General features: G+C 28.0%; 1 non-coding gene across 1 annotated transcript; it reads right to left on the reverse strand.

Annotated features, from left to right (window-relative positions):
* Positions 1 to 788: 788 nt before the first annotated feature.
* On the reverse strand, positions 789 to 861 carry Trnav-uac. Its single transcript has one exon. It is a non-coding gene; the product is annotated as a tRNA-Val (tRNA).
* Between the last annotated feature and the right edge of the window lie 10,425 nt (positions 862 to 11,286).

An 11,286-nucleotide genomic window follows, 5' to 3' on the forward strand; every position in this document is an offset into this window, starting at 1 on the left:
ATATTTGGTTGAAAATTAGTTTGTTTCGTTGAAACTATATTTTTTATTTAAAAATTTAACAACTCAATTTTTGTTGAAAAATTAATTATTTTTTTAGTTAAAAATGTAACTATTTAGTTAGAGATTTATAATTTTAGTTAAGAATTTATATCTTTGCCACAAAATGTTATAATTTTGTTGAAGATTCGTTTCATTTAGTTTAAATTTCTTTATCAGGTTTAAAATTGCGCTTGTAGAAAATTTCATTACCTCATTTTGGTTTGAAAATTTAACAATTTTGGTGAGATTTCATCCTATTTATTGAAAAATCAAACAGTTTATTTCTTTTGGGAATTCAATATTTTGGTTGAAATTGTTCTTCATTGTTGACTCAGAAATTTTGTTTGCTCTAAAGTTCAACTATTTGGTTGAAAAATTGTGGCTTTTTTTTAAAGTGCTCTTTTTGGATAAAGATTTATAAATTTACTTCAAGATTCAAAATTTTAGTTGAAATACCATCTTTTCAGTTGAAAAACTTTTTATTTCTTTAAAATTGTTTTTTTTTTAACTTTTACATTTTTCGCGAGAATTTTTCTTTTAAAAATAAAAGTATTCAGTTGAAAATTGTTTTTTTCTTTCTGTTTAAAGATTATTTATATAAAATCATTTTGGTTGAAAAATCAGCGATTTTTTTAATGCATCTATTTTGTTAATACAAGACGTTCCAGTAATAGCATCAACGATACGTTGAGAGAAAAATAGAATTAAATAAAATAAAATTTTTAAAATTTACAAATTACGAAAAAAAGTGGTTCCGGCCGGGATCGAACTGGCGACCTTCTGCGTGTAAAGCAGACGTGATAACCGCTACACCACGGAACCTGTGTCTCTTTAGCTCCGAAATACGCATTATGTAGCCAACACAATTTTTAACCTAGCAATTAATACTTAAAAATGATTACTTTGACAAAATAAACTATAACTTATTTATTGACCCATTGGACAGCATGAAAATCAGGATGAAATTAAAAAATTTTTTTATTCGCTCTTCGCTTACATGCGGTTAGTAATATAGGGCATTTATAAATTCAACGCTGTACCACTAACAGCCGCACCCCTGAGAGTCGAATGATTCCAACTCGCATGATAACTGCAAAAACCGTGTGAAAAATCAACAAAAATCAATATTCACCAATAAATATTATTTAAACTTTTGAAAAAAGAGTTTAAAAAAATACATGCTACTTCAGCGACTAAGCACATTAATTTTTTTTTATTCCTACCTTACCGAGATTTCCTCTTCCAAACCCAATTCTACACGCTATGAGATATCACATTGAAACTTTGAAACAATAAAGAAACTGGACTAAGGAACATTGAAGTAGTAATGAATTTTTTAAATGCCAAACAGATGTCAAACATTTTTTTTTTTGAGGCCGGTAAGGTAGAAATCAAAAGTGTGACATATCCTCTGATTCGGAATGATAAATTACCATAAGAAATTATGTGGCGATGTAATACTTACCGTATGAGCCAACAGTTTAAGTAGGTTTTTTTCACAATAATCAATAGTTATTGCTGATACTTGGCGAAATAATAAATAAAATAAAAACAGACGCTTGTGCACTTTTTATTTTTAATAAATTAAGAAAATTCTAATTTCGGTAAAATAGGAAAGAATTTGTTTTTAAGGTAAATGCTGAACTCGTTCCCTTGGAGCTGGTTTGAGTCTTAGAATAAAGTCTTTTTAAACAATTTTTAGGACACTTGAGCACTATGAACTGCAAATATCGCTATAATCAATTAAAAATAAATAAGACTAGAAGGTATGTGTAAACTGTTCGGAAAATTGAAGAAAAGTGAACATTTTGGGACAGATGACTTTTGAGCGAAAAAAAATTCAGTTTTTCAGAATCCTCGGTAGTATAGTGGTAAGTATCCCCGCCTGAAACTAAGCGGTAAGAAAAAAAGTACATTACATATAAATCTAACTTTATTCGATACATCTACGAGTATTCACTAAATGTGAAGCATTCAGAATTTATAAAAGAAATAAGCACGGGTTTTCACATTGTTTTTTATGACCGACTAATCTAAATATACTTGTAAATAATCGGTAAAATAAACAACGTTACAAAAAAAAATCAGTATCCCCGCCTGTCACGCGGGAGACCGGGGTTCGATTCCCCGCCGGAGAATTTTTTTTGTGTATTTCATTCAATTTTTTGTCGCAATTATCAACCGATTCAATTCCTTTTTTTTTAAATTGCTCAGTATGAACTTTTTCATTCCAAAAAAATGATTTCAAATTGGAAAATGATCAGAACCTTACAATTATTCCTCAGCTTCTATAGGTTAAAATTGGCATATTTAATTTTGTTGTTATTGTAATCCCGATTGTTTTTTTCTTCTCCTCTTGCACCTTCCTTAATATCACTAGAAATTAAGCACAGCGTCGGGGTCCCCTGCACGATTTCCAGTTGGATCGCAGAATATTGAGCAAGATACACGATTGAGTACTCGCGCACTGCTCTGTAGGCTGAGAATATGCGTGGGCCAGCAGTTCTAGAAATTTATAAACCGCGACCGGCTAAGCCGGGAGTCGGATATACGCAGTGGGAAAAAATTAGTTTTTTGGTTCCAAAAAACGTAGAGACCACAAATGTTGTCCGATTGATACAACAGTCATTTGAAAAAAAAAATCGAGAAGATTTCTAAGAGATTTGGCGAGTCTGATTTTCAAATTAGGGTTTCAATTTTTTTATAAATAAAATAAATATGACAAAAAATTAACATTTTTTCTGTTTAACGTTCCTCGTGCTCCTTCAGAACATGATATTACTTTTTTAAGGTTTATGTTATAGAAAAAATAGAATGAAAAATGATTTTATAATTTTTTTCGTCATATTTATTTATTAAAATAAAATTTTAAAACTAAATTAAAAATCAGGCTCGACAATTTTCTTTGAAATTTAGCAGCTTTTTTTCGATTGAAAAGTCAACCTCTTTTTAAAAAGTTTGTCTTTTTTATTTTAAAATTTGCCTGCTTTTGAGGAAAAGGTACATCTTTCTTACATAAAAATGCAACCATTTGGTGGGAAATTAAAAAATTTCGTTAAAAAGTCATGCATTTTAGGTAAAAATTCTTCTGTTTTTGTTGTTGTTGAAAATTTACCTTTTGTTTAAATTAAATATTATTGTGCAGAAAAGAGAACGCTAATCTTGTCTGGATCAAAATTCTACTTTTTCTGCATTTTTTTAAAACAACAAATTTATCTGTTTTAAGACATAGCTTACCTTTTTTGGATACAGATGCAACTATATGGTAGAGAATTTTACTATTTTGTTAAAAATTCATCCTTTCTGTTTGAACAAAATTCTACTTTTTGTATTGAGCGTTCAATTTTTTTTCGTAGAAACTTATTTTTTTCTCAAGAAAATCAATATTTTGATCTTGAAAAGTCAACCGAATTTTTTTGTTTTAATGAAAATTCAACTGCTAAAAGTTTAAAAAAATTAAAAATCAATTTGTTTGAAGAAAAAACTTCATATTTTTGGCATAAAAATGCAACTATCTGTTAGAGAATTCAACAGCTTTGTTACAAAGTAATCATTTTTGGTTAAAAATTCATCTCTTTGGTTGAAAGTTTAACCATTTCTTTAAAAAATTATCTTTTTTATTTTGAAATAAAAAAATAATTTAGCTTAGTTTTCATTTTCTTGTTTCTTTGGTAAAACTGCACAAGTTTTTTGGAAAATTATTTTGTTGCTGAAAATTCATATTTTGGTTAAAAAGTCATAGTTTATAGTAGAAAAGACATTTTTTTTAAATAACTTAATAAATTAAAAAAATTTGAATTCGTAAATGAAATGCCATTTCATTCCGTTCATAAAAGATAACGTACAGTAAGAGGGAGGGGAGGGGGTAAAAATATATTATTACAGTTTCTTTCAGGGAGTAGTTGAAAAAGGGAAAAAATATGAAATTTTTGTCTTTATTATCCGATATTTTTGATTGATTTAAAAAACAAATTATATAATTATATAAGCGTGGATATTTAAAGGCAGAAAGAAGTCGATTTTTCTCTTAATTTTCCTCAAATTATGTCTCCAGTGTTGTTTAGTGATGGAAAATTATCTTTCGATATTTTTTATTAATTTCATAAACAAATAATATAAACAAATGTCCAATGTGGACATTTAAAGGCTGGAAGAAATAATTTTTTCTCCTTATTTTTTTCAAATGATGCTGCCAATGATGTTTATTGATACAAAATTGTCATCCGATATTTTGTATGAATTTTATAAACAAATGTCTAGTGTGGACATTTACAGGCCCAAAGAAATCGATTTTTCTCTTAATTTTCTCAAATTATGACGCCAGTGATTTCTATTAATGGAAAATTTTATTTCTGTAGTTTTGAATAATTTAATTAGCAAATTGTGTAAACAAGTGTCGCCAGTGATGTTTAGTGATCCAAAATTATCATCCGATATTTTTTATTCATTTTATAAACAAATTACATAAATAAATATCCAGAGTGAACATTTAAAGGCAGAAAGCAATCTTTTTTCCCTCATTTTTCTTAAATGATTTCGCGGTGATGTTTAATTATGGAAAAAATGTGTAAACAAATTATATAGTCAATTTTACAACTTGGTGATTAGAGATCGAAAAATATACGGGTTTTTCCCTAATTTTGCTTAAATGATATCGCTAGTAAGGTTTAACGATGAAAAATTATAATATTATAATTAATATAATTAAGTATAAATATATATAATAATTAAATAACAAAATATCACGAATAAACCTCATTGGCAACGTAATCTTAGAAAAATTAGAGAATAAAACGATTTTTTCCTGGCTCTAATTGTTCACACTGTGAATTTGTTTATATAATTTGTTTATAAAATTAATAGAAAATATCAGGGGACAAATTTTGAAGATCGAGTCTTATTTTTTCGATAAAGGCAAGTAATTATAGTGCAAAAATGTACTTTGCAAACGAAGAATCCATAGTGTAGACTACTTGTTAAGTTAATTTGTTTATAATAAAATATCCATATCAGGTTTTTTGATGGAATGAATAAAGTTTTTTTAAGAGTTAATCATATATTACTTGCAAATTTAACGTAAGTATCATATTATGTCAGCAAATAAAATTTGATAATTGTTTAAACTACCTTAATTAACAAATGCACAATTTGGCTATTTTTGAAGGTAAAAATTTGATTCTTTTAATACAATTAACTGTAACTTACTAACTTCTAAATTTATAAGAATATTTTTATGACAGTAAACAATTTTTTATTGTAAACATCAACTGTTCCAACAAATTTTTATGATTTTATGTATTTATAAATAAAATACCGCTTTTTTCACGGAATTAACAGGCCACAAGTTTTTTTCTAGTTTGATAACGATCCACTATTTTTATTTTTATTAACAATGTAGTGAACAAATTTGTTGGTTAAAGCATTTGCAAAGTGAATTTTTTTCTTTTAAAATATAATGGAATACATTAAATTTATAGCTAAAAATCGTTTCTAAATAACTGGCTGTTAATTTCTTGAGAAAAGCGGTATTTTATTTATAAATACAGAAAATAATTCAAATTTGTTTAACGAATTGTTTATAATCATAATAAATTGTTTATTGGCATAAAATGTTTTCAAGAGGTTAGAAGTTAATTACTTACAGTGAATTGCATTGAAAAAATCAAGTTTGTACCTCCAGAAATATCCAAATAGTGCATTTGTTAATTAAGGTAGCCTAAACAATTATTAAGTTTCATTTGGTGGTCAAATATTATACTTAGGTTTTATTTACAACTAAGATGTGATCGATTCCATCCAAAAACTTTATTTATTCCGTCAAAAATACCTGATATGGATATTTAAAAAAATAATATTGCTGTAAAAATAATAAATTATTTATAAACCTTTATTAATTCAACTGAAAAACTCTTTTATTTCAATAAATTTGTAACAAAAAAATAAACAAAAATTACAAAATCGGCTATGAGAGTTCAATGCGAAATTTTATTAGCTTTCATTAAAAAAAATTAAAACCGGATAATAATTGTCTTCTGATAATCAATTTATCCACGGACATTTTTTAGCCCCACTGTGCGAGAGACGGTTAGGACTCATGCCTGCAAGACACAAGCAGCGATGCGGAAATTAGTACAGGCAAATCATTTTAAATCTATAAGAATTGCCCTCAAAAAATATTTTCTGAAGAGAATAAAAAAATTTCTTTTATCTACTTACGAAACAGACTTGTTGGGGATTTAATGAAATATTGAAGCCTTAGGAACCATGACACCTTGAATTTTTATTATCATTTGTAGCTAAAAGTTACTTTTAACGTTTAAGGGCGACTTCAAAACAGAAATAATAATAATATATTTTATACAATTTGTTCAATTCAATTCTTATGTGAAGTAAGTCGAATATATGAAATTTTATCTATTTTATATCCAAGTATGTCGGAAGAAGCAAGATCTGTAGGTGAAGTTGTAGACCTGGCAAGAGGGGACCTGTACCTGACAAGAGGAGACATGGACCTGGCAAGAGGAGAGCTAAACCTGACATGAAGAGAAGGTTCAGCAGTAAGAGAGGTGGCTCGAGAACAAAGTCTGGCTGCAAGAAGAGACCTGTCATTAGAATTTTGTCTGTCCGAAAAAGGAGAAAATTGTCTTCCAGGAGAAACACCAGGGACAGGCTCACCATTAGACAAAAAATCAAACTGTGAACTTAAGTCTGTATGAAAAAAAACATTAGTTTTTTTAATATGTTGCTATATTTTAACGTTTATGCTTTTTTATAAAAAATTATTTTTTAACGGCGAGACGATAATTGAGTGCCCTGGCAACTAAAAATCAAAACTAGGAAATTTTATTTTTTAAGAAAGCATTTTTTTAGGAAATTAGATGGCGCATCTTTTATCCTCGAGTGAAAAAGTTGTATTTATTGTGGTTTTCGATACTCTCTAAAGTATTCTCAGAATGATGATATAATCAAAAAGTTCATATATATATATGTATAACAAAATAAAAAATTGTTTTCTAGGCCATTACGAATTCAGTTTCTTATATTCTTCGATCGCTTTGTTTATCGAGCGAAGATTGAGCAAATGAAATCTTATTGTAGAGAAGTTGTTCAGAAAACTAATAAGAAAATTTTCTGTGAAAACCTTTTTTGAAAAAACTGCGAATGCAGAACTTGGAATGCGATAATGCGAAAGTTTAGAATAAAAACAGAAAAAACTGACGTTTAAAAAATGGTTAGATTTTGAAACAAAGTGATGAAATTTCAACTGAAATGTTAAATCTGTAACTAGAATAATTGACGTTTTTATCAGTGAAATGAATTTTCAATCGAAAAGATGAATTTTTACTAAAAAAGATTAATTTTAATGTAAAAAAGATATTTTATCATCGAAAAATTAAATGAATAAATTTTAAGTCAAAAAATAAATGCTCAAGCAAAGAGATGAATTAAAAAAAAAATCAATATCAATATTTAAGAAAAATTATTTAAAAAATTTTTAAGGCGTTCTGTGTTACACATTATTTCTAAAGAAATGAAAATTTTAAAAGCTTGCATCTTGGTAACTTTGAAAAGTTTTACCTTTTTTGTACATAGAAGTATAATAAGGCATAACTATTTAAAAAATTGTTACTAAATTAATTATTGCCTAAAAGCAGAAAAAATCTTCCCTTTCAGATAAATTTATCTTCGTTGCAAAACAATAAGCCTTTAAATTAATATTCCCTTTTTTCCTGAAACTTTCTCTTAAAGTGTCGGTAATACCCCTGTTTACCCTAGAAAAATACCAAGATCATTGTTTTTCAAACTAAATAGTATTCGTTCAATAAAAACAAAATGATCAAATATATGTATGAAAGAAATTTTTGATCAATGTTTAAAGTATATAAAAATTATATTTTGAATTTGATATAATAATAATTGTATAACAATTGTATAAAGAAATAAATTTAAAGAGACGTGCTTCTAGAACGAATAAAGAAATTTCTCCCTAAATTTTCTCCGAACCTAAGAACATTTTCCATTAATAATATTTTCTTAGAAAAGTTCTACAAAAATTCAGTTCAATAAAATTCACTCTCGGTCAAATTTTTAATTAAGAGAAGTTAGGTAATTAATTGGAGTCAAGAAACTGAATTGTTTGAAAAATTTATTATTATTGCTATAATTATTAATATTATATTTGAGTAAGTAATAATGAATTCAAGTTAACGAAAATATTTGTTTAAACAATTTATTATCATTGTTAATAATATTCTCTTTGCTTAGTTGGTAGAATTTTGATGTTTTCCCTATAATTTTCAACTGTTTGTCTATTTTTCATTAAACGTAACTTAATAATTAATTAAATTTAGCAAAAACAATCGTTTACAGAAATTATAATTGTTTATGACTATCTTCATCTATATCAATACCTACTTATTGCGGTTTTTCGGCAATTTGTACCTTTCTGTCCTTTTCTCATTTGGTGAGGCAATAATTAAAGAAAGTTAACAAAAATTCAATTAAAGAAAAAACCTATCTTACACAAAAGGCAAAAACAAAGAATAGGATAGTTAAGAATAGGTGAAAGGACTAGGTCTTTAAATGACTTGTAAAAGTTTTGTTTTTGATTACAGGAAACAGTTTGTTGCAAAGCGTAAAAGAAAAACTTGAAACTGCAAATATTCTAATATCAGCCCTTTCACCTCTCCCTCCACTTCTGCCCTAGAGAAAACAGAAAAAGATGATTTAAAATGTAGTTTTATCTAATGTTTATTTATTAATTCTTACTAACTAAGCAGGAGAAGCAAAGTTAAAGATTTTATCAAAAACAGAAAAGTGAAATTTGCCAAAAAACCGCAACTATCATGCATTGCTATAGATAAAGCTAGTCACAAACAATAATAATTTCTTGAAATAATAATTTTTGCTAAGTTTAATTAATTATTAAGCCACGCCTAACGAAAAATAGACAAACAATTAAAAATTTCAGAAAAACCCGCAACATTCTGAGAAAATTGCTAAAAACAATAATAAATTGTTTAAACAATTCATGTAACAATCTAATTATCAGTATTAAATGATCTTTAATGTGCCAGAAACAGTTTGCATAAAAAAACTTCAAAAAGGTCATAATTAGCGCCAGAAACTCGCGAAACCCGTTTTTTCACTTATGGGCATCTTTCGGGAACCTATGGAACAGACTATTGGTGTTAATATTTGAAAAGCGATATTTTATTCGTATTCTATGGTTAATTGTGAGAAAAATGTTGAGTTTCAACTCGATTGAGATAATATGGAGGTTTCTGAAAAAGATTTACAAAAACGTATTTTTTTCTTATTGGAAATACGTGTTAAACTTTATGGCGCTTGCGGCACCTCTAAATATCATTTTTTTTAAAACAAAAAAAAAATATTTATTTTGGTGTAGTTTCGAACAAATTTCTGGGATGTCCCCATGAAAATTAAAAAAGCAGAACATTTCTAATGCATTTTTAGACCCTACTCTAGTGTACACTCCCCTTAAAACGTCATCATACTTACGGCACGCACGGCACGCACACTAATTGTGGTTCTCCCACTACGTGCGCTATTATGACCATGATTTGCGCATGCGCGCATTTATTATCGTACTGCTAGAGGGGGCATCCGTTAAGTCCGCCATTCCTGGAATTTTTCGTCTCTACAGCCCCGAAGTTAGAAAATTGTCGGACTTGGACTGTGCATTTATGTTTCATGCAATAAGATTTTCCTTCATATTACAAAATTTCACCTTAGAAAGAAATACATATATTTATCAGAAAATAGAATATACAGATTATTAAAAATTTATTTTTCTTCGTTTCAATCACAGATGCTGTAAATCGGAAAGTCTATGCTTTTGAGCGTATTCGAGAGTACCATTTACTGTATCTACAGTAGATACTATCAAATCGAACTTTATATGCTCTAGTTTAAGGGTACTTTTTTCTCACTGTAGATCACTAACAGGGGAAATTTTGTTCTTTTTAATTTCAAACTTTGAACTGTTATAAAAAAAACTCATTTTGATTTAAAAAAAGGGAAAATACTTTCCGCTCCCATAATTTTCAGTCACCATTAGCTCTGCAGCTGCATGCGAGTTCGCAGACGCAAAGTTTACATTTTGAGATGCTTACAAAGAAATTAAAGTACAAAAGAAAATAAAAATAAAAAAAGACTCTCATAATTTTTATTTAGAGCGGACATAATTTCGCTCTCACCCTAACTCAATCAATTAAATTTGTACTGATTTCAGATCCAATAAAATACAGTTTGGAGAAAAAGAGCGGTCGAAATCGAATGCGAATTACGTCGGACAAATTGTTATTTAGGAAAAGATGAAACAAGTTTATAAAATTATAGATACATATATTATTGTAATTATATTCACCAATATAACTAATTATGATCATCCAGCTGAAGAACAGAATATAAATTATCTTCATTTTCGGCAATCAAGGGAAAAACTAATTACTTGAAATAAAGAATATAGTTAACTGTGTATCTAATTAATATTCTGGTGGTCCATTCGAATACATGTACTTTGCAAACGAAGAATCCATAGTGTAGACTACTTGTTAAGTTAATTTGTTTATAATAAAATATCCATATCAGGTTTTTTGATGGAATGAATAAAGTTTTTTTAAGAGTTAATCATATATTACTTGCAAATTTAACGTAAGTATCATATTATGTTAAAATATATTTATCGAGCGAAGATTGAGCAAATGAGCAATTATTATAAATCTACTTTCAATACTGATTTTATATCGAGTTTACGGCGACGTACTATTTGTGGGAAAGGGATGATTTTTAACGTTAAGGGAGGGAGACCAAAAATTAGTGTTGGTATTTTTGAGGAGCCCAAAATTCTTAAATTTTCAAAAAGCATATATTTTAATACATTTGTATCTGATTGATATAAAGTGTTTGATTTTTAAAGCTAAGGCTGGAGGCCGAAAATCGGACTTGGTACGAGTATTGCTGAGGAGTCTAGAAAGCCTAAAAATACGGAAGGATTTAATTGGTAAAAAATTCAGATTTTTGGATGAGGGTTGATTTTGGAACTTTAAAATTGTTTTGGGAAAATTATTTTTCCGTATTTCGAGAGCCCAAGAAAAGCTTAAAGTTTTAGTGGAATTATGTTTTCATTATTTTGTGATCTTAGACCGTGGCGGTGCTAGGTGAATATTAGCTAGCACCATCGTAAAAAAATTAATTTTAGAAGTAAGTAAAGGAGACCAACAT

This window comes from Belonocnema kinseyi, chromosome 8 (assembly GCF_010883055.1).
Source record: "Belonocnema kinseyi isolate 2016_QV_RU_SX_M_011 chromosome 8, B_treatae_v1, whole genome shotgun sequence".
Taxonomy (NCBI): domain Eukaryota; kingdom Metazoa; phylum Arthropoda; class Insecta; order Hymenoptera; family Cynipidae; genus Belonocnema; species Belonocnema kinseyi.